The sequence below is a fragment of the Macaca mulatta genome, chromosome 4, assembly GCF_049350105.2.
Source record: "Macaca mulatta isolate MMU2019108-1 chromosome 4, T2T-MMU8v2.0, whole genome shotgun sequence".
NCBI classification, from domain to species: Eukaryota; Metazoa; Chordata; class Mammalia; order Primates; family Cercopithecidae; genus Macaca; species Macaca mulatta.
In genome coordinates this window covers 23,625,686-23,649,421 of record NC_133409.1, presented here as the reverse complement: position 1 = coordinate 23,649,421, position 23,736 = coordinate 23,625,686, and the positions used below count along the sequence as shown (strand labels likewise).

The 23,736-nt window shown below is 38.4% G+C and overlaps 1 protein-coding gene across 8 annotated transcripts in view; it reads left to right on the top strand.

Annotated features, from left to right (window-relative positions):
* Positions 1-23,736, top strand: part of CEP85L (centrosomal protein 85 like) — a 235,613-nt gene that overhangs the window by 31,295 nt on the left and 180,582 nt on the right. For 7 of the 8 annotated variants that reach the window (XM_015137520.3, XM_077999312.1, XM_015137521.3 and 4 more), the window contains one exon: positions 21,962-22,179. The gene's annotated coding sequence lies outside the window, so the exon portion shown is untranslated. The remainder of the gene's footprint in view (positions 1-21,961; positions 22,180-23,736) is intronic. The other variant, XM_015137522.3, reaches the window with a different exon arrangement.

The window sequence follows — 23,736 nt, the reverse complement described above, 5'->3', positions numbered from 1 at the left end:
AGAAAAGGAAACCTTGGTACACTGTTGATGAGAATGTAAATTAGCATTACCATTATGGAAAATAATATGGAGGCTCATCAAAAATCTAAAAACAGAATCACCATATAATCTAGCCATCCCACTTTTGGGTATATATGCAAAGGACTTGAAATCTGTATGTCAAAGAGATATCTGCACTTCAGTGTTCATTGTAGCACTATTCACAATAGTAAAGATACGGAAGCAACTGAAGTGTCAGTGGATGAATGAATAATGAAAATGTGGTATATATGCATGATGGAATACCATACAGCCTTAAGAAAGAAGGAAATTCTGTCATTGCAACAATATGCATAAACCTGGAGGGCATTATGCTAAGTAAAATAAGCCAGGCACAGAAAGACAAATACTGCATGAACTCAATGATAATGTGGAATCTAAAAAAAGTTAAACTAATGGAAGCAGAGAGTGGAATGGTGCTTACCAATGGCTAGGGAAGGGGGGAGGGTAGGGGTGGGAAAAGGAGAGATGTTGGTCAAAGGGTACATAGTTTCAGTTAGATAGGAGGAGTAAATTTCAGTAATCTAAGTAGATTTTAAATGTTCTCACCATAAACTAATGTTAAGTAGGTGAGCTGATGGCTGTACTAATTACTTTGATTTAATCATTCCACAATGTATACATAGATCAAAACATCATAACGTACCCATAAATATATACAATTATTATTTGTCAGTTAAAAACAGACATTTTAAGCTGGCTAATAATAGTAAAAATACAGCAATAACAACAGTAACAATAGTAATACAACACAATCAAAAAACAACTCTTCACCTGATTGGATCTTAATTTGGCTTGGCATTCTTTCGGAAATTTTTAAAAATTATCTCTTTGATTTTTGTTCATTCTCTTTGAAATCTTTTATCAGATATTCTAGATCCATCATCGTCTTCCATTAATACATCATCTTTTTTCTCATTTTATTCATTCCTTTATCACTTTTCTCTGAATGCTTCAAATTCACTGATTTGATTTTTGTCGCTTTCCAATTTTGCTCTTTACTGCTTCCATTTTATTTTTTTCTTCTAGAGACAGGGTCTTACTGGGTCACCTGGCGGTCTCGTTATGTTGTCCAGGCCAATTTTGAATTCCTGGTGTCAAGCAGTCCTCCCACGTCAGCCTCCCAAAGCACTGGGCTTACAAGGGTTAGCCACTGTGCCCAGCTTCCATGTCATTTTTTAAAAAATTCTAGCAATCTTATATTTATTTCAAAACGAATCTTTTCTAACCTTAAATTGTTCCTATTTTAAAATGTAATTTTTAAATGATTGACAGTTTTTAAAGATACCATAAAATTTACACTTTTAAAGTGCACAGTCTAGCGGTTTCTAGTGGTTGTACATTTTCAGAATTGTGCAACCATCAACATTATCTAATTTCAGAACATTTTTATCATGCACAAAGGAAACCCCATACTCGTTAGCAATCACTCCCTATTTCCCCCTCCCTCAGCCCCTGGCAATCACTAATCTACTGTTTCTATGAATTTGCCTATATATATAGACAATTCATATATATGTGGAATAATAAAATATGTGGTTTTTGTGTCAGGAGTCTTTCATGTAGTATAATGTTTTCAAAGTTCATCCATGTTGTAGCATGTATCAGCACTCCATTTTTATTGCTGAATAACATACCCTTGTATGTGAGTGCATTTGTGGGTGTGTATGTAACACTTTGTTTATCCATTTATGAGTGGACAGACATTTGAGTTATTTCTATTTTTGGGCTATTATGAATAACGTTGGTATGAATGTTTGTATATAGGCTATTGTGTAAAAATGTTTTTATTTCTTTTGGGTAAACACCTGGGAGTAGAATTGCTAAGTCACATGGTAACTCTGTGTTTAACTTTCTGAGGAACTGCCAAATTGTTTTTCCAAAGTAGCTACAACATTTTACATTTCCACTAGCAATGTATGAGGATTCCAATATCTCCACATCCTCGTCAACACTTTTTATGTCTTTTTAAAAAATGATAGCCTTTCTACGGACTGTGACATGGTATCTCATTATGGTTTTGATTTGCATTTCTCCAATGACTAATAATATTGAGCATCATTTCACATGCTTTATGGTCATGCGTATATCTTCTTCGGAGCAATGTTTATTCAGATCACTTTAAAATCAGATTGTCTTTTTATTGTTGAGTTGTAAAAGTCCTGGATACAAATCCCTTATCAGTTATTTGATTTGTAAATATTTTCTCTCATTCTGTTGGTTTTCTCTCTCTCTCTTTTTTTTTTTTTTTTTGAGACGGAGTCTTACTCTGTTGCCCAGGCTGGAGTGCAGTGGTGCTATCTTGGCTCACTACAATGTCCACCTCCTGGGTTCAAGCGATTCTCCTGCTTCAGCCTCCCGAGTAGCTGGGATTAAGGCACCCGCCACCATGCCCAGCTAATTTTTTGTATTTTTAATAGAGATGGGGGTTTCACTATCTTGGCCAGGCTGGTCTCGAACTCCTGATCTCATGATCCACCCGCCTTGGCCTCCCAAAGTGCTGGGATTATAGGCATGAGTCACCACGCCCAGCCCACTGGTTTTCTCTTTACTTTCTTGAGGTTTTCTTTGAAGCACAAATATTTTTAATTTTTATGAAGTACAATTTATTTTTTAAGTACAAATCTATTTCTTTCTATTATTATCTGTGTTTTTGGTGTCATATCTAAGAAACCACTGCCTTGTCCAAGGTCAAAAATATTTATGCCCCTGTTCTCTAGTAAGAATTTTATAGTGTTAGCTCTTACAATTAGGCCTGTGATCAATTTTGTGTTAAATTTTGCATATGGCGTGCATATGGTGTAATGTTCTTTTGAATCTTGTTGGTAACTCATCATCTTTCTAGATTTTTTAAGATTTAGAGATTTTTCTAAAGTTTTTTAAAATTTTGTTTTGGTTTTATTATTAACTCTTTCATGAGTGGAGTCTATTTATTCCTCTGGTTAATTCCTCTGGTTAATTTCCTTTTTTACATTACAACTAAGTCTTTTAATCCAGAAGATGGTTCATTGGTCTGTTTATTCTGATGATTGTGTTTATGTCCATGGGTGGAGTTCACAGTTAATTTCAGAATTGTTTGGGGGTCCTGTTGAAATACTAGGTACACTCAATGGGAGAAAGGAAATTTCAAGATTTATCAGAATTACTTTAATAAATTGGCATTCCAATTGTCTGTGGAAGTAGGGCAGAGGTGGTGGGCCCATAGACTTCACCATTGTGCCAAAGAATTTCTCCTTGGTTTCTGAGATACTACTCTGTATGCTGTCTATATGAAGGGCAAGCTGGGATGCCCTCAGATATTGCTTTGTGTAGACTCTGTCTTTAATGAACTTTCTACAGATGCTGGTAGGACTGGTATTTGCCCCTCTCTGGCTTCCCTATATGACACATTTGCCTCTAAACATAGAACACTTTACTGGAAATCTTCTAAATTTCACAGCAAGTGCCAATTCATATTTTCATATCCCTTTGGATATTCAATGGTAGTTTAAAACATGTAAACTCAGATTAATATCTTGAATCAGAACCATTCTTTCAGCTTCTGATTTGGCTCTGTTTCTATTGATTATTCTTCGCTTCTATCTAGTGAACCTGACTAGTTCAAGTTTCTATTTTCTTCAGCTTTAACTCTTACTTTGTGTTTATACTGGTGTTTCCTGTGCTTGTCCTGCCCCCAACTTTGGCGACTAATTTCTTGATGTATTAGAGCACTGCACTAGAACCAGGAGGCCAGATCATGCTTCTTTTGGAGGTTGCTGGTCCTTCCACGTTGCCTCCCTCATCTTTCTTCATCATTCTTGCAGCGAACCTCAATTAAACCCAAGGAAACCAAGTCATCTTTGTAATGTAGACACATGGGAGCTCCTTCTCCTCCTCCCTCCTCCTCCTCTCTCTTCCTCTTCCTCTTCCTTCTTCTTCTTCTTTGTTGTCATCATCTTCTCTTTTCTTCTTCTTCTTCCTCCTCCTCCTCTTCCTCCTCCTCCTCCTTCTTCTTTCTTCTTCTGAGACAGGATCTCACTTTGTTGACCAGGTCACAGTGCAGTGACATGATCTCAGCTCACTGCACCCTCTGCTTCCCAGGCTGAAGTGATTCTCCTGCCTCAGTCTCCCGAGTAGCTGAGATTACAGGTGCGTGCCACCATGCCCAGCTAAGTTTTGTATTTTTTGTAGAAATGAGGTCTCACCATGTTGCCCAGGCTGGTCTCGAACTGCTGGGCTCAGTGATCCACCTGCCTCAGCCTTCCAGAGTGCTGGGATTACAGACATGAGCCACAGTGGCCGGCCATGGGACGTCTTAAAGATTTAAGTATCTTATTTATTAATATCTTTGTATTGTCCATAACAACTAGCACCATCTGAGCACATAGTAGATATTCAACAAATATTAAAGAATGAATTAACTTAAATAATTAAAAGAATAATATAATATATCAGGCCTGGTGCAGTGGCTCACGCCTGCAATCCCAGCACTTTGGGAGGCTGAGGTGGGCAGATCACTTGAGGCCAGGAGTTCGAGACTTGCCTGGCCAACGTGGCAAAACCCCATCTTTACTAAAAAATACAAAAATTAGCTAGGCCTGGTGGCATGCACCTGTAATCACAGCTACTTGGGAGGCTGAGAGAACTGCTTGAGCCCAGGAAGGAGAGGTTGCAGTGAGCTGAGATCGCACCACTGCACTACAGCCTGGGCAACAGAGTGAAACCCTGTCTCAAAACAAAAACGAAACAAAAAAAGAGAATAATACATCAAATTCTTTGTAAAGAAAAACCTTCCTCCCTATTTCAAACAGCTTGAAGAAAGACAGTTTTTGTCCTTTTATTTATTTTGGGGGGATGGAGTCTCGCTCTTTCGCCCAGGCTGGAGTGCAGTGGCACCATCTCAGTTCACTGCAACCTTCACCTCTGGGTTCAAGCAATTCACTTCTGGGTTCAAGCAATTCTCGTGCTTCAGCCTCCCAAGCAGCTGGGACCACAAGCATGGGCCACCATGCCTAACTGATTTTTGTATTTTTAGTAGAGATGGAGTTTCGCCATGTTGGCCAGGCTGGTCTCGAACTCCTGACCTCAAGTGATCCACCCTCCTTGGCCTCCCAAAGTGCGGGATTATAAATGTGAACCACCATGCCTAGCTTGTCTTTACATTTATTTTGATGATGAATTCGAAATCGTACCAATGTATATCAGTGCTTTATTCACAACACTGGCCTGAAGATATTTCAGAATAGAGAAATGCCAGATCCTGAGTAAGTTTTAACAACAAAAGGGTTGAGGGGTCAGTGATAAAATTGTATTTCTCTCTTTATTTTACTAATGGAAATTAATTATTTTTTTAATAACAGTAGTGCTCTATGTATTCTAAATTCTGCTCCCAAAAGGATTTAAGGTGGCTGACATAAACGTATATGATATAATAATACTTAATACTTAACATCATAACAATAATAATTTACAAGAAAAGCAGAAAAAGAGAAAACGAGTGTAGAAAAAATAAAACAAAACATGGAGGGGAAGTTGCTAAACAAAATGTATCCTGCAAAGTCACCTACATCCACTTGCTTATGGAGGGTCACATATTTGGCTCTGACTTTTCCAGGCAATTCAAGAGGGCTCACAACCAGATAGAGACCCAGTGTCCATAAGACTCAAACAAACTAATTGCTTAGCCTAACACAGTTTCTCTAGTTGCTGAAACCAGAGAGCAATTTCTCCAAAATGTTGCCACAAACACTACACTGTAAGTTACAGTGACCACCATCCTACAGCCAACACAGTACAATTTCGTAGGAATATTTCTCAGTATAGCTAAAAACACAGTGTTTTTTTACATAGAAAAGTGCAGGACACTAATTTCTAGTTTTGCAGTATCCTCAGTACCAAAAGTCGTCCTACTGATGGTGCTAATCAGGAGAACATTTCCATGGTCAAGTTAAGATGCCTAGATGATTTCAGTTTAGTTCAACAGCATCAATAAAATTTTAAGGTCAGTAGGCGTATTGTTGGATAGAATACATGAGAAAAGTAAAACAGCAGAGATTTTTGTGTTTCTGCTGCAATAGTGCTACATAACCAATTGCAAATTTTAGAGGCTTAAAACATAACTTTCTATTTTTCTTGTTCAAGATTTTGGTCAGTTTAACATCCCCTTTTCTCATTCTTGAACCAGTGGCTAGCCAGGAGATTACAGAAGCAAAAGAAATAAAGCCACTTTTAAAGCCTCTGCTTAGTGAGACAATGAAGCAAACTAATACAGGAACAGAAAACCAAATACTGCATGTTCTCACTTGTAAGTGGGAGCTAAACATAGAGTACATACGGCCACAAAGAAGGGAACAACAACAACAACAAAAAAGGAAACACAAAGAAGAGAACAACAGACACCAGGGCCTACTTGAGGGTAGAGGGTGGAAGAAGGGTGAGGCTCGAAAAACTATAGGGTACTATGCTTACTATCTGGATGACAAAATAATTCTTACACCAAACCCCCATGACATGCAGTTTATCTATATAACAAACTTGCACTTGTACCCCTGAACCTAAAATAAAAGTTAAAAAAAAAAAAGCCTCCACTTGCATCACATCTACTAACTTTAGTTAGCCAAAGCAAGTCACACAGGCAAGCCCGATATGAAGTAGGTAGGGAAATGCTACATATACTCTGCCCATTCTGGTAGAAGGTATTGCCAAGCCACTTGACAAATGCTTTGTAATTCTATCGCAGGGAGAGAGGGAAGAATTGGGAATAATTCAGTTACCACATCCATAATTCTATTTGCGACTTCTCTTTACTCTTCGATTCCCATTCAGTACCTCGAAGATACAAAGTTGGAGGTCATCTAGTATGATCCTTTCCTTTTACACAAGAGTTATCTGGGGCCCAGAGAGCTTATGGGACTTGCCTAAGATCACACAGTCAATTCAGAGCTCTACTACATTGAACCAAATTGTTGTAACTCTAACTTTCCTCTCTATCATCTGCTTCCAGACCCCAACTCCACAGGGAATTATAGGGGTTTAGTTCATGAGATAAATATATGAGTCAGGCCCTGAACTCCAATCTCCAGAGTTAATAGCCTAGATTCACTGTGGATATGAAGGGTTTTAGTAGTGCAATGAGAGGAGACTATAAATTCTAGGTTCTGACTTGGAGAAATTGGTTTTTCACAAAGTGACTGGTGTGTGTGGAGGGAGGGCAAATTTCTAATGAAAATATTTATAGACCCTAGTGGTTATTTAAAAGCAGGTAATATTTCCAGAAGGAAATGTTTAGTTTGTTTCCCAGTTGCTTTCCATTGTCTCCATGCTTCATCTAACAAAGAATCAAATGTAAGGAAGGGCAAGGGGGTGGGTAGGTGGAACAACAAGGGAAGACTGCCAGAGATGGAGGAAAGATATAAAATGCGGCCTTTTCAAGTTGACATTTGTTTTTTAAGTTTCCCTAATGCCCTCTCTAAGGTAAATCACCAGAGGCTATGTGTTTGGCTTACTCCTCAAAAGCAGATCTGAGTTGGTAAGCAACTGAAACGCATCAGAGGATGGTTGTTTTGAGAGAAGGGAACAGCTGTTCCTCCTGGAGTCCCTGGCAGACATGAAGCCCTATCTGTTACCTCCGTGTTCCTAGATGGTATTGCTTACAGCCTTTTTTGTGTTCTGTTTACTGTTCCAGTTCTGTAGGTCAGCTTGACTGGATATTATATATATTTTAGAGATACTTATAGCTAACATAGTATTTGTTATCGATGTCCTAAGTTCGAAAGTTTCTTTAACATTTCTTGGTTTTACTCCCAGTTTGTTTACTTCTGCAAATCAGCTCTTCTGGCAAGAAACTTGACTCCTGCAGATGATATTATCTTGGAGGAATGTAGGGCCAGACTACAGGGTAGTTTTTCTGAGAATAAATGATCTGACCACACTTAATAAACAAAGCCAGATAAGAAGCGGCCATTCAACATGAAAACAAAGAGCAATAATTTAGATATATAGCTTTAAAATAGAAATACAGGAAAACATACAAAATATGTTTTAAAATAATTATTTCCCATCTTCATTTTGTTCTGTTCCCTTTATTTTAGCCTGGAACAGACATTCCCCATATTTTCAACTACAATTTCATTTTTAACAACAGTTTCACAGAGTCGCACATAATAGTGTTCGTACTTTTAGTAGAAGTTGACCAAAAATACATAAGGATAAACACATTGCTATGAATTCAGTAATGCTTTTTGCCCAGGCTGGACTTGAACTCCTGGGCTCAAGTGATCTTCCCACCTCAGCCTCCCGAGTAGCAAGTAGTGGGGACTGTAGGCACATACCGCATCTGGCTTCAGTAATGCTTTTAATTGAAGGCATACTTTATTAAACAAAAGAGCATCTCTATCCACTTGAAGACTGGGTGTATATATCAGTGCAACCCACCTTATTCAAGTAAGCATACCTTATAGGACTTCAGGTCCCCTTGTAATAATTTTAAAACTCTGCAGATGCCCATGGCTCATAGGTTGATATCTAAACTTTGCCTTTCATCATTTATGTCTGTCAACTTTGGGAGCTCTCCTATTTAATGACATCATTGCTCTCCTGCCTACCCAGGCGTGGCATATTCTTACCAACAGTTGGCTCGAACAGTATATAATGGTTAGAGCTCTGTCTTTCTAAAAGTCAGAAGATTGGAATTTTGGATTGTTTTGTTGTTGTTATCTACTAATATATTTCTTTGAAGAAGTCAATGGCTTTGAGACTGTTTTGCTTTTTGCAAAACTAAGGATGGGGGATGGGGAGATACTTGCTCAACCCAACTCATGGATTATTATGAGGAACATAGTAGATTATGTAGCACTTAATCATATATACAGTAAATGGTCCTCAGTCAGTATTTTTGTAGAACCATTTAGAACAGAATTCTCAGCTTTTGCCGTGCTACAAAGATACAGTTCACCCAGACTTACATTGGCCTGGGTGCCATGCTCTCCAGACACACAGTGGGTAGTAGATAGGAAGGGGGAGATCTGTGCATTGGGCTGGGCTGGGAGTAATGACCTAGGTTTATGATTTATCTCTGCCATTTCAGTGAGTCATTTCATTTCTCTAGGCCTTAGTCCCTTGTGAATAGAGAAATGAACGAAAATCTCAGAGGTGTTCACATTTAGCAATAAGGCTCTTTTTTCCTCTTCCTAAATGAAATTAAATTGCAAAACTCCAATATATAAATCAGATACCCAGAAAATGCAGTTTTCACATGCAGTTTAAAATGTTCATTTGTTGCAAATAAGGCCCTAGGAGCACAGTTTGAAAACCACTGATTTAGTTCATGTCTAAGATCCACCTTTACATTAAGATACATTATTAAAGTGAGGTATGTTTCTGACCAAATATTGCTAGTTGTCATCTACATGGGACTTCTTGCCTTGATGGTCTTGTCCACTCAAGATCATCAATCAGGCCGGGCGCGGTAGTTCAAGCCTGTAATCCCAGCACTTTGGGAGGCCGGGACGGGCGGATCACGAGGTCAGGAGATCGAGACCATCCTGGCTAACATGGTGAAACCCCATCTCTACTAAAAAATACAAAAAACTAGCCGGGCGAGGTGGCGGGTGCCTGTAGTGGCAGCTACTGGGGAGGCTGAGGCAGGAGAATGGCGTAAACACAGGAGGCGGAGCTTGCAGTGAGCCGAGATCCGGCCACTGCACTCCAGCCAGGGTGACAGAGCGAGACTCCATCTCAAAAAAAAAAAAAAAAAAAAAAAAAATTATCAATCAAACCTTAGAGCAGCACTTTGAATGTAAAAAAAAAAATCAAAGCAAGTTCTATATTCTTAAGGAATAGTTCCCTCAAGCAATGGTGACCCAATTTAATGCCCTTCTTCATGTTAGTAATTTTTTTTCTCTAAAGAACTGGGCCAGGAAATCTAGAATCTCAGCACCATCCCCCATAGACCAGTAGAGGAAGAAACGCTAATCAAATTCTAAAATTTGGAGCCACTCCAGGACTGAGTCTGGACCTGAAGGATCCCTCTTTGTTCACTTGGTACCTAACAGTACCTGACATATAGAGGACACTCAAGAAGTCTTGAATGACTGACTGACTAAATGGATTGAGTGAATTTGTGGCAACGAATTAAGCAAGAAAAGACTGAATTACATGATTGGTTTTGAAAGCAGCCATTATAAAGTTTATAATTAAGTTTGTCACTGAGCAAATCTAGTCTATACCTTCAGACCCCAACAATTTTAGAAATTTTGAGTTTCCAAACCATGCTGGGGTCATTTCCAGGGAGCAGACTGAAATGTCACACCATAGCTGCCCCTGTTTCCTTATTTTTTGTTTTTTTAACTTAATCCCAAATGTGATAATAAGCTGCCCTTATTTTCAGCCACTAAAAGAATGTCAGGGAGCTAGATCTTGAGGCTGGTAGAGAATAGCAGTTAATGACCTGAGGCTGGTAGAGAATAGCAGTTAATGATGAGAAGCACAGACACTGACTACCTGGGCTCTAGTCCTGACCCTTCCATGTGTTAGCTACCACTATGGGTAGCTATCTCTGTTTCTATAAAGTGGGGTATTAACTAATGTGAGGATTGAATGAGCTAATGCCCCTGAAGCTCTTAGAACAGAGCCAGACATGTCGTAAACATTCAATAGGTATTGACTCTCATGTATTCATCCTGGTATAGTGGAGAGAGCATAAGTATTGAGTTAGGCAAGCCAGGCTTTTAATTCAGGCTCTGACCCTTTTTTGGGGGCAGTCATTTAATTTCACTAACCTTGTTTTTTCATCTTGTGTAAATGCTATTTAAAACTATAGCAGTCTATAGCTTTCTGATTTCTAGGACTCTTAAGTTTAGGAAAACACCTGTGTAAGTCCACTTTGAATATGAAGGAGGAAGCCCCAGGCAGAGAACTAAAATGCTTTGCATAATAAAACAATAATTTTGAGCATCCCGGAGTTTGAGATGAAAGCACCAACCCTAGGAAAGAAAGAAGTCTAGCAAAGTAGCCAGAAATCTGGGGCTCTATTTGGGAAGACAGTTTTAATATCCGATATTAAGTTGTTACTTGGCACCAGAATGGAACATTCCTTACCTTTTACCAAAAGTTAAATAGACGTCTGTTACCCAAGCAATCATATGTGGGTGATAACTTTGGGGAGTGAAGAAATTAGGGTGATGTGCCAAGTATTGCGTAAGGCCATATAGCAAAAGGGAACACAAACACCAGGGGGATGTAAAGGAGACATGGAGAATTTGGCCTGTGTAGGAAAACAGAATGTGAGGCAAGGAAGAGAAACCTGGAGATGTGGAGAGGAACAGCGGATTTCTCACCAGTGTGTGAGATGGCTATCAGGCACTTTTATTTTACACTAATCTTAGAGGATAAGAAAGCTAGAGTCTGTTGAAGAACGTGAGTATCCTGGCGTTTGAATTATAGGCTGGGCAGGATTCTTTTTTTTTTTTTTTTTTGAGACGGAGTCTCGCTTTGTCACCCAGGCTGGAGTGCAGTGGCCGGATCTCAGCTCACTGCAAGCTCCGCCTCCCGGGTTTACGCCATTCTCCTGCCTCAGCCTCCCGAGTAGCTGCCACTACAGGCGCCCGCCACCTCGCCCGGCTAGTTTTTTGTATTTTTTTAGTAGAGACGGAGTTTCACCGTGTTAGCCAGGATGGTCTCGATCTCCTGACCTCATGATCCGCCCATCTCGGCCTCCCAAAGTGCTGGGATTACAGGCTTGAGCCACCGCGCCCGGCCAGGATTCTTATGATCATTAAAGTTAATGGATGGTCCCGGCACAATGGCTCACACCTGTAATTCTAGCACTTTGGGAGGCATAGGAGGGAGGATTGCTTGAGCCCAGGCATTTGAGGCCAGCCTGGGCAACATGGCAAAACCCCATCTCTATAAAAAACATGAAAATTAGCCAGGCGTGGTGGCACACACCTGTAGTCCCAGCTACTTGGGAGTCTGAGGTAGGAGAATCATCTGAGCCTGGGAAGTTGAGGCTGCAGTGAGCTGAGATTGAGCCACTGCATTCCAGCCTGTGCATCACAGCAAGACCCTATCTCGAAATAAAATTAAATAAGGTGAATGGATGTAAACTTCTAGCACAAGTAATCATTTGATAAATGACACACCTATCATCTTGTTGATTCATGTATTATTCACTGAATATGTATCTAGCTCAAGGAAGCTGGGCAAAGAACAGCTGGTACACATGGTGGCAGCGGAGCATGCAGGTTCCCACTCATCTTACCCGTGACTGAGACTTACCTACCGTCCCTCCTCTTACTCCCCACATCTCTATCGCCAACATTTTTCTCCTGTCTGCACAAAGAAAGCATACTCCCTGAAGGAAACAAATGGGCTTCCAGGAGTACTAGGGCTATGTCTCTGGAGGAGCACAGGCAGGCTTGTGTGATGTGTGATGGTAAAGGATTTCTTCAAAGTCATGCCTTAGAGAATGCCTGGAGACTATAAGTTTTTAAATATTTCATTAATCAACTCACTGAAGGTAAGAGAGACAAGCAGTGTCCTAAAAACATGCAGTTATTTTACCTGTAATCCATTTTCCAGTAAGTGACTACTGAGATAGCTGGAGCACAAGAATAGGTAATGGCTTTGTTTTCCCAAGATGTAGTCACTGCGATTATTTTTAGATGAAAGATTTGGAGCCAGAAGCACAACTCATAATTATGTTGCTATGATTCTACAACCAGTTGTTCTGTAGAATTAATTCAACTGTGAAAACTTTAAAGTTACCACATTTTCTGAAAAGCCTGAAAAACTGAAAGTAAAATATTCTGTGACACGTAGTGCTGTTTCCTGAGAACATCTACCATCGCTCCACTTTGCAGCTTTTATGCCTCCTGCTTAGCCCCCCTTTCATCCCAGTTCTTACCCTGCTCTACGAATTACTAAAGTCCACTGATAGTCCTTCCTTCGTGAAGCATTCCTGAAGACCCCAGCCTAGCAGATCTCCCCTTCCTCTGACCTCCTGTATTGGTAGTGTATTGTCTACACCTTTCTTAGAACCCCTCATTTTGTCCCGTGAATTCTAGTTTATTTTCGTATCTATCTCACTATTGTCAAAGCTAGATTTGTACTATGTAATATAGTTGGCTATTCGTATCCATTGGTTTCACATCTGCAGATTCAACCAACCATGAATTTAACCAACTGTGAATTCAACCAGTGACTGATTATAACCATTTGGAAAAAGGTCAGGTGCAGTGGCTTACACCATAATTTCAGGACTTTGGGAGACTAAGGTGGGGGGACTGCTTGAGCTCAGGAGTTTGAGACCAGTCTAGGCAACATGGCAAGACCTAATCTCTACAAAAAAAAAAAAAAAAAAAAAAAATTAGGCAGGCATAGTGGTGCATGCCTGTAATCTCAGCTATTCAGGAGACTGAGGCAGGAGGATCACTTGAGGCCAGAAGGTCGACCCTCCAGCCTGGATGACAAAACAAGATTCTGTCTCAAAAAAAAAAAAAAAAAAGAAAAGAAAAGAAAAAAAGGAAAAACTCCCAAAGAATAAAAAATAATAGTACAACAATAAAAAATACAATATAACAACGATTTATATAGCACTTACGTTGTGTTAGGTATTGTAAGTAACCTGGACACGATTTAAATATACTGGAGGATGTGCATAGGTTATATGCAAATACTATGTCCGTCTATATAAGGGACTTGAGCATCCTCAAATTTTGGTATCTTTGGGGATCCTGGAACCAATCTCTCTTGGGTACCAATGGACAACTGTAATTTTCCATTTCAAAAACAGTATGTCAAATCTATATCAAAAATCTGGAAGAGAAAAAGAAAACAATGCATCTCATCATTTTGACACAAATTGTGTACTCATTACTTTAGGCTGTTTCTTCCTAAACCTTTTTCTATGATTATTTTTTCATTGATTTAATCCTAGTGGATATGCAATTTCATATCCTTTTTTCAATTAATGTTGCATCACAATCATTACTCAAATTGCTACGTAGTCATCATAAATATTTCTTTAAAGGCTGCAAAATATTGACTACTTTTCTATTGTTAAAATTTTAGATTGTTTATCATATTCCACCATTATAAACAACACTGCAGTTGACATTTTCATGCTTATAGTTTTTCCAGTGTGTGTGTTTCTGTATGTACACGTACATTTTGATTTTTTCCCTTAGGATAATGTCCCAAAAGGAAACTTACTGAACCGAAGAGCAAGATTGTTTCTATGGCACATATTGCCAAGTTGCTTTCCAAAAGAGTTGGTCCAATGTATATTATTAGAAGTGTATGAGAATATCAGTTTCTCCAAACCTTCACTAAAATTATTTTCTTAATTATTTAATCTTTATATAAATGAAATGGGATAACTTTAGTTCACTGCTTTAATTTTTTTTTACCATGTATTGTTTTAAGCATACAAAAAAGTAGGCAGAAAAAAATATATAACCCCTGGTCCTGGTTTGTCAGATATGAACAAATTTCCACATTTTCATTACATTTTATAAAATAAAATACTACATATAACTGAAGCCACTGTGCACCACTTTCCCAAATCCATTCCAATGCCTTCCTCCCTCCCTCTACAGAGACAACTGGAATTTGACGTTTGTCATTCCTTTACACTCCCATGTCCATATGTTTTAATTGTTAAATCTTTAATTACCAATGAAGTCAAACTTTTTAATATACTATAGCTAATATTAAAGTGCTCAGATTCTAGAGTCAGGTGGAACTGTCTTTGAATTCCTGCTCTGCCACTAACTAACCATGTCTCCTGGGGCCTCTGTATGACTCAGTTGCCTCATTTATGAAATGGAGATAATAATAATTCATACTAATTTTTTTTTTTTTCTTTTGAGACAGGGTTTCTGTACTGTCACTCAGCCTGGAGTGCAGTGGTGCACTCTTGGCTCACTACATCCGCCTCCTGGGCTCAAGCAATCCTCCTGCCTCAGCCTCTAGAGTAGCTGGGATTACAGGCGTGTGCCACCATGCCCAGATAATTTTTGTATTTTTAGTAGAGATGGCGTTTCATCATGTTGGCCAGGCTGGTCTCGAACTCCTGACTTCAAGTGATCTGCCTACCTCAGCCTTCCAAGGTGTTGGGATTATAGGCGTGAGCTACTGTGCCTGGCCAATGCATACTATTCCTTATCACATTGTTATGAAGATGAAATGGGAAGTTGCATGTGAAATTCTTGGCACAGTGCTCACTTAGCATGCAATAATACGTTTTACCATTACTCTAGTTTTTTTGTGTGAATTATTTGCCCCTTTTCTTAGCAAGATTAGATTACCTAAAACTTGTGAAGCACTTTTCCAACATGATCCTATTTATTCCTCACGATAGCTTTATGAGATAGTGCTGCAACAATCCTATTTGATCCCAATGATAAGCCGGCAGGGAGCAGAGCTGTATTGAAACCCAAGTCTCTGGTGCTGGCACCCCTTGCTTTGAACTTATTTGCTGCAGCTCCATCAACTTTAAAGTCATTTCGTGATACAACGTCATTGGTTTATGAGGTGGCTTTAGTACTATTCTTTAATACAGTCATTATAGACAGATCCTAGTTTCTCTCCGACTTAATAATTGTCTTCCTTCTCTATTTTTTCCCTGAATATTCTATACAAAAATATTTTATTGTTCTATAAAACTAAATATACTCTTAAACTCAAAAAATAACATTACCACTAATAATATATTACATATACATTATTAGAGATTTAGATGTTATAGAGTTGGTATTACTTTTTTTTTTATTGTTTTGTAAAACAAAGTAAAGATCTTAGGCAATTCCTGTATCCAGATTTCAATTTACTAATGCATTAGACCTAAACATTTTAATTAAAATAAACCTTAAGGATTCTGGATATTTATTAATAGTTAACTGGAGTACAGTTAAAATTTTATTATTTATAAAAATGTAATTTTAAAAGAAAAAGAATAATAACAAACTTTATTGAAATGTATTTAGAAACCAAATTTTGAAATACCTTATTTTAAGTTGGTTTTTCAAGGCACAAGAAAAAATACTCTGGATATAGGTTCCAATCTACTCTTGTGTGCATTAACAGGACACATGTATAAATACCAATTTTGTTTATACAAGTTTTAAGCTACAAGAACATCTTAAGATGACATTATATGGTAATCATATTTTACTCAGTTTATCAATATTACATTTTTCCTTTGAAAATTCTGACACCTTGGCCGGGCGCGGTGGCTCACACCTGTAATCCCAGCACTTTGGGAGGCCAAGGTGGGCAGATAATGAGGTCAGGAGTTCGAGACCAGCCTGGCCAACATAGTGAAACCCTATCTCTACTAAAAATACAAAAAATTACCTGGGCATGGTGGCGGACGCTTGTAATCCCAGCTACTGGGGAGGCTGAAGCAGGAGAATTGCTTGAACCCAGGAGGCCAAGGTTGCAGTGAGCTGAGATCACGCCATTGTACTCCAGTCGGGGTGACGGTGCGAGACTGCGTCTCAAAAAAAAAAAAAAAGAAAAAAGGACAATTCTGACACCTCTCACATTAAGTGACAGTCTCCTTATCATATTTGAGAAAACCAGATTCAGAGAACTCAGGGTGGGAGTTAATGAGGCAGTTACAGACATTACACGACTCTAGGCATGTTGGAATGAGGGCATCCTCAAAGGTGTCTAGAGGAACAGGGAGCATCTTAAGACTCCTGAGGCATGTGCGTTATGGACACACGATCATGCAAAGGATATTGACTGAAATAAGTACGAAATACTTTGAAAAGACGTTCAGTATAGATCCTGTGAACCTAATTACAGTGTTTGTTTTGGTTTTATTCCAATGGGAAAGTTATCTGGCTTTTTCTCCCAGAAATCACAGGGTTCAAATAAGTAGGAGTATGGGTTACTAGAAATCTATAAAAGCCATTGCGTTGTAAATGACAGTACGGCCCCTTATCTGGGCAATCCGCCAACTCCCCGAGCTCCTGACTGCAGCACTACTCCTCAGCTGGCCTTTTGCCAGGATCTGAAAAGAGATCAAGGCGTATGAGCTTCACTGTGGCCCTTACTTGACGTCTTCAGCTGACACCTTCTCCAGGGAGGCTGGCAGCCACCTCAGCAGAAAGCCACCTTGAAGCCTATAAAGTTTACCTCTTCACAGAGGTTATACTTGCGGGCAAATGCCCACACGTGTACCAAATCATTTTAACGAAGCCCATCATAACCCTCTGGATGAAAATGCAACAGAAAAACTACAATGCCTGGTGCCAGTTCACATGTAGCAGGTAGGTGCTTAAGGTGTGATAGCTACCTGTGTCACGAAAACATGGAGACACACTCTCATCTGCTGATTACAACTCATTTCCTCTAAGACATTTTAAGCCGTCTGTTCTAAAAGTTGGTATGTGGGGAAGATGAAAATTCTTTTTTTAAAAAAATTATGTGGTAACACCCAAAATCAAAACTGAAGCTAACGTGGCATTGCTCATTTCTGCTCTAATTTTCTGGAAAACAGTTTCAGGCAAGTTAGGACGGCAGCAGGCCCAGGAGCTGAACAAATTCAGGGGCCATCTTAGGGCAAGCTGGGGTGGGATTAGATGTTCCAGTCTGCACTGTTCTCCTAAGCCTGCCATGATCTGAAACTTAGATCTTGGGCCTGGGCCAGAACCAGACTGACCTTCAAGGGTGAGCAAAGAAGGCAACAGCATCCAGGCAACTGTAGTGACAAATTCTCTTGATATTGCCTTTTCTCTCTATTCTCCTGGAGTGCCGATCAAATGCTCCCAATCTACCACCTCCCTTAGTGTCACTATAACTACTGCCTCCTACTGACATTTTATGCCTTTTTAAGATTATGAAAATAAATGCTAACTACTATGTCTTTTGGTCTCAGTTGAAAACAGTTATCCTTCAGCTATCTTTCACAGTATAAATAACTTGCCCAACTTTGCTAAGGCTAAAGTTTGCTCCATAACTTCATTAGGAGATTACTGTAATGGAAAAAAGTACCTAATTAATTAATATAAAGACTTATTATTATAAAGATTTGTATAATGTCTCAATTAGAGGATATAGATTCATGTATCTTTTATATATATATATATCTTTTCAGAATTTCTTTTGTCATCATCCACAGCATATGCATGAGGAGTATAAGTTAATTTTAGATGCTTTGTTCATCAGCAATTCATCTCATGTTCTCTGTAAGCACTTGTAATAATGCATGTATTTGATATTCAGGTGGTTCTTTGTGTTTTCATTTTAGTAATTGGTGATTCAAGGTGCATAGAATATTAAAAAACTAGTGTTAATTACTATGATGAAAGTAGAGATTGGTTATTCTACTAGCTTTTTAAAAACTTGTAAGTCTTGCTTGTAAAAAAAAGTCTGTAAGATTTTTTTCTGAATTCAGTTTTAGGTAGTATGTTAAAAATAGATTCCCCAAAATAACACTACAAAATATTAGGGCTGTTTAAGAAATACCTTGTTTATGCCGCAAAGTAGAGGAAAAAAGGACCAATTTTAATTTAGTCTAGATGTGTCCAAATATAATATGATTTTCCCTTTTTTCTAACGCATATTTTCAAAAGTATATTTGGGACAACCTGATATGTTAAACTTTTGAGATATAAGCAAAACAGTTAAATGTCATCTTAAAATATTTATTAATTTCCTTGTAACACTGATTAAATATACTGATTTAAATGTTGTTTTATCCACTTTTATATTTAACATATATTTACAATAATAATTTCATAATTATTGAACTCCATTTTCAAGTGGTCTTTTAAAAGTTTATTTATTTTTAAAAATACAGGTTCTAGATTTTACAACTTGAATTTATGTCAGGCCAAGAGACTTCTGCAATCAGTACACTGTTGAACAAAATAAAATAATTAAGAGTGACCCATACATGAGAGATTGTAAGGACCGCAGTACAAAGTAACTCCATTGTGTTAAAAACAAAGGAACAAAGAAGCCTTACCCTATAGCTATTTTATACTGTTTACACAATAGAAAATTAAAAAGCTTAAAGTGTTATAGTGAAGTAACCAATCCTTCACACTTGTGTCTGGTTTTAATTTTTCTGCCCTACTTTGGTACTCAACAAATAATTGCCAGATGAATAATAATATTTCTAAATCATCTTTTTGTTTTTTATATGTATTATTTTTATGACCTGAAAAAAAAACATAAAGAAATTGGTTCTCCCATAAACCTGAAAATTGTAGTTAGACTTGTCTGTTTTTCTGAATTTATTATAATAACTTGTTAAAATTCCAGAGCTCCACTGAAATCTTAGCAAATAGGTCCACTCCTTAAATTAGCTCAGATTCCTCTAGGGATTGTTTAAGTGATGTTAACTCTATTTACAGTTCCAGAGATCCCTACATTCTTCCACTGGGTAAGCAATACGCTGAAAATTCTTTGGAATAAAAAAACCTTACCAACGGAAACAGAGTATATTGAATTGAATTCTCTTCTACTACCTAGAAGTAAGGAAGCTACTATGAAAACTGTCTTAATGATTTAAAATTATTTGAGTAGTGAAGTTGTAACTAATTAATTATTCTTAATTAATGAATTAAACTCCTATTGACATAAATTAACTCAGTAAATTTCACAAGTTTGTTATGTGCTCCTGGAAGTACTCTGAATAGTGGCAAACTTTTCTAACTGGGGGGCGGTAGCTCCCTGGCCCAGGCCAGTCAGAAGCATTGAGGACCTTCTCCTCCAGAGTTCCATGTGCCCAAGTGGTATTCTGAGTCCACTTGAACCTGTCATGTCTGTCTTTCTTTCTGTTTTGGAGACTGGGTCTTGCACTGTCGCTCAGGCTGGAGTGCAGTGGTGCCATCTTGGCTGCAACCTCTGCCTCCTGGGTTCAAGCAATTCTCATGCCTCAGCCTCCAGAGTAGCAGAGACTACAGGCATGTGCCACAATGCCCAGCGAATTTTTGTATTTTTTTAGTAGAGAGGGGGTTTTACCATGTTGGCCATGCTAATTTGGAACTCCTGACTTCAAGTGTTCTGCCCGCCTCAGCCTCCCAAAGTGCTGAGATTACAGGCGTGAGCCACTGTGCCTGGCCCAGTTCTCTCAATTCCACCTTTCTCTGCTGTTCAAAACATAAGACATCTATACTCTTGTATAGTCTTAGTCTATGCTGCTATATGCTGCCTTCCTGGTAACTCATCCTTAGTATACAGTCCTCTCTGGGAAACATTTTCATCATGCTCTGTAGACCTCCTGTTTTCCTACTTAAAACAAACCCACCAATCTTCATCTTCCTCACAGAATGTGTCAGTTGGCTTTTCTGGAAAGCGATGCTAAAATGGAACTAGGGGTGTAAGAGGCTTATTGGAAGGTAACACCCGTGAAAGATGAAAGGCACAGGAAGCAGGACTGGAAAGGAAAGGCTCAGACTACAATGCATATCTGACAAGTTCCCAGTCAACCCAGTAGCAAGCTAGAGAACAAGGACTGATGATTAGAAGGGCTCTGCATTGGAAAGAATGGTCAGGCCCCATTATCTTGGCTGAGATTTGTCACTGGCTGGAGATATCTGGGAAAAGCACGGAGTAGGGCAACTATGGTTTACAATAATCTATTGTTATATTTTAAAATAGCTAGAAGAAAATAATGTGAATGTTTCTAGCATAAAGAAAAGAAAATTTTTAAGATGATGGACATCCCAATAACACTGATTTGATCTTTACAAATTATATGAATGTATTAAATTATCACATATATGCCCAAAATATGTACCTCTATTATGTATCAATAAAAAATAAAAAATTAAATAAAAAGGCTGAGGCAGGTCCTGCAGGTGCTAAAAGTTGGAGGCTGTCAGCTAAGTACATTCCTCGTGGCTGAATATCAAGGTCTTTCTTGAAGGGAGATCAGAGAGACACACTCCAAGGTCACCTCACAGATCAATTCCTCCACTGTCTCATCTCTCCAATCTTAAACTTCAGCACCCTCCTCTCCCACCCTAACATCGTATCTTTCCAACTTTTACTCCCTTACTCTCGTTATATTTGCTTTTCAATTGCAAAAGTTCCACTCCTTTATTCCCATGACCTTCTCTCCACATTTCAGCTTTGTCTTAACTGCTTTTTCCAGATAGGCTACACCCAGTTTCCCATCACTTCATCTATTCTTTCACCAATATCCTTACATTCTTTGCCCCTTTTTCCCATTTGAGTGCCCACACTGCAAAACCCTATTTATCTATCTGCCTTCTTTCTTCCTACACTCAAACTGCTGGTTACAGCTAAAGAAAACCATACACCACCGCAGATTAATGTCACATGGTTTCCAGTCTTAGCTGAACCCTAAACACTATACAGAAATCCTATAGTTAGGTATTTCCTTCTCATATGGCATCTGAAAAAAAACTTCCAGTTTTTATTTCACAGCATGTTGAAGAGCATGGTGGAAAAGGCATGGGCTTTGGAGTTACATGTATCAGATTTGAATTCTAGCTCTTTACTTCCGGTGTGACCTTCCCTAACTTCTCTTTGGTCTTTTTTCCCCATCTGTAAAATGGAGGTATTACTAACTACTTAACATAAAATAGGTAACTGGTTTAGTGAGAAGTCTCAAATCACTGGAAGTATATGCTCAAATTTTTTTCTCTCCCAATAACACTGCCAACTGTACGCTGTTGAAAATCCCCTTTTCCACTGAGTACATCTCAATCCAATTCCCTAACATTTTGAACATTTTCAGCTTTCAACAGTCCTCTTCTCCACCAGGGCAGGTCAGATAGGAGGCTGTGTGTGGGTTTGTGTGTGAAGGCATGATCTGCTTTCTTGAATCCACACTTCCTTCTACTTACTGTCCAGTGTCTGAAAAAGCATGAAGGCAGGCAAGGAAGACTTTGTATCCTTACGCACTGTCCAGGTTGCTGTCCCATTTCACTATAAATGATCTTGTTTCTTTTCCTAGGCTCAGGATGACCAGGTGGTTACCATAAGTTCCACTGACAAAGATGTCAGTCCTAAGCAGTTCCTGAAAGCATTGATGGTCCTTTGGAAGACTTTATCTGTTGGCGGAATTCTATCCCTCCCACACCCACTTCCTATCCCAAGGACTGCTTCAGTGGTTCATATCATACCTTCTTTCTTATTGGTTATTGCAACCCAACTCTGGAGTCAAAGGTACAGGTGAGATTCATTTTCTGTACCTCCCAGGAATCAGGGACTTAAGATGAGTGCCCTTGTCCTCTTGGCCTCACCATACCACCTAGCTACCTCTCCCTAATTTTCCTTCCTTTGTTTTGGTAGCACTGGGCAGGAAATCACAGCCTAGAATGAAGGCTTCTGTGAACCTGGCTCCCAAAAATTTGGTAAATATTTGTCAAGAGTGTACTATTTCACCATAATTCCTGGACTAATTAGTAACCCCAAAGGGCCAGGAAAAGATACCAGTCACTATTTTATTCTGATACATGTATATAAATTACCATATACAACTGACCTGGCCTATACCAATGAATGTTATTTTTTCTTGGTGAGCTATAACACAGTTACATTTCTAAATTGTATGTTTGTCTCTATTACCAATATGGGATGTACACACACACTGTTCTAACTATTTTACAAAGATTAACACGTTTAAACCCCACAGCAATCCTGTGAGGTAGTTATTATAATCCCCAATTTGCAGGTAAGGGAACTAAGGCACAGACAGGTTAAGTAACCTATTTGTTTTCCATTCACCTATTTGAATTCTACCTGCCAGGGATCCATTTAAGATATTCAAATCCATCTTCAAAAGAAAGAGTGTTTTTTTTTTGTTTTTTTTTAAATGATACATGATTTTTGGGATTACAACAATCCATAAAAAATTGGATAACTTGTCACCTTTGTGATCTGAAAGAGGTTGTAAAGCATGGTCCTTGATACACACTTGATATATAAGAATTATCTAGTCCTTGGAATCGTTTAGAATTCATTCATAAATCTTTTTCTATGTAGTAGCAATAGTTCTTTAGGAACTACTTCAATTGTTATTGGTTGGTTTACTTTTCCTACAGATTGTTTGGTTCTTTTGCTATTTTATATATTTTGTATTTTTGTAAATATAAAGTTTTCTTGAGCTTACCTCATATTATGCATGGGGTTTCCTTTTAATTTTATTTATTTTTTAGAGACAGGATTTTGCTGTGTCACCCAGGCTTCAGTGTGGTGGCACAATCATAGCTCACTACAGCCTCCAACTCCTGGGCTTAAGGGATTCTCCCGCCTTGGTCTCCCAAAGCACTGGATTACAGGCATGAGTGACTGCGCCTAGCTCTTCTAATTTTAAAATATCACTTTTATCCATTGTCATATCCCTCTTCAGTTCTGTAGTTGATGTTTGCACAATCTGACAAATTTGAATCAGAAAAACACATATAAGATAGCTCACATAAGATAGTAAGATAATCATAGTAAGATAATCAGTTCAAAGATTTACATACAAATGTAAGAATTATAAATGCAACATTTATTTTTCACTTTTCAATAATGTCTTTTTCTGAAATGAAACATTTCAAACAAATAGTTTAATATAGTTTAGTATTTAATACGGCATTTTTAGTACTATTTTCTTTTGTGATCCAGTTTATATTCTTAAAAGTCCCCTCCCAAAACATTAAATATCCTAATTTCATCTGAGCAATTATACTTATACACACACACACACACACAGAGTCACTATTTTATTTTATTTATTTATTT